Genomic DNA, 364 nt, shown 5'->3' with positions numbered 1-364 from the left:
AAATTGATTTTTGTATTTCATTTGCCTTCTCCTTTTCTCCTCTTGAATTCTAACTAAAAATTACAAAAACTTACTTGAAAATGAAAATTCTAAACTAAGAAATGAAGAAAGAATTCCAAGATGAGAGAATTATGGTCTTCAAGTGTTTTTGAGAGGAATTTATGAAGAAATGGTGTATTCCAATCTGTTTTGCTCGAAGGAATTGGCTTCCTATTTATAGGCATCATGCCAGACCATTGAGCTGCTAAGCTGGACCGCTCAGCAGCTGACCAAACCCTTCAGCATGGGTTTGGTCCCTTGACCAAGTAACTTAGTCACCTTTGTGTAGGACTCACCAAAGCTAGTTGTGGGCTATGAGACCTAG

The sequence above is a fragment of the Lupinus angustifolius genome, chromosome LG03 (assembly GCF_001865875.1).
Source record: "Lupinus angustifolius cultivar Tanjil chromosome LG03, LupAngTanjil_v1.0, whole genome shotgun sequence".
NCBI lineage: Eukaryota > Viridiplantae > Streptophyta > Magnoliopsida > Fabales > Fabaceae > Lupinus > Lupinus angustifolius.
The sequence above is the reverse complement of the archived record's forward strand: the minus strand, read 5'-3'. Positions refer to the sequence as shown.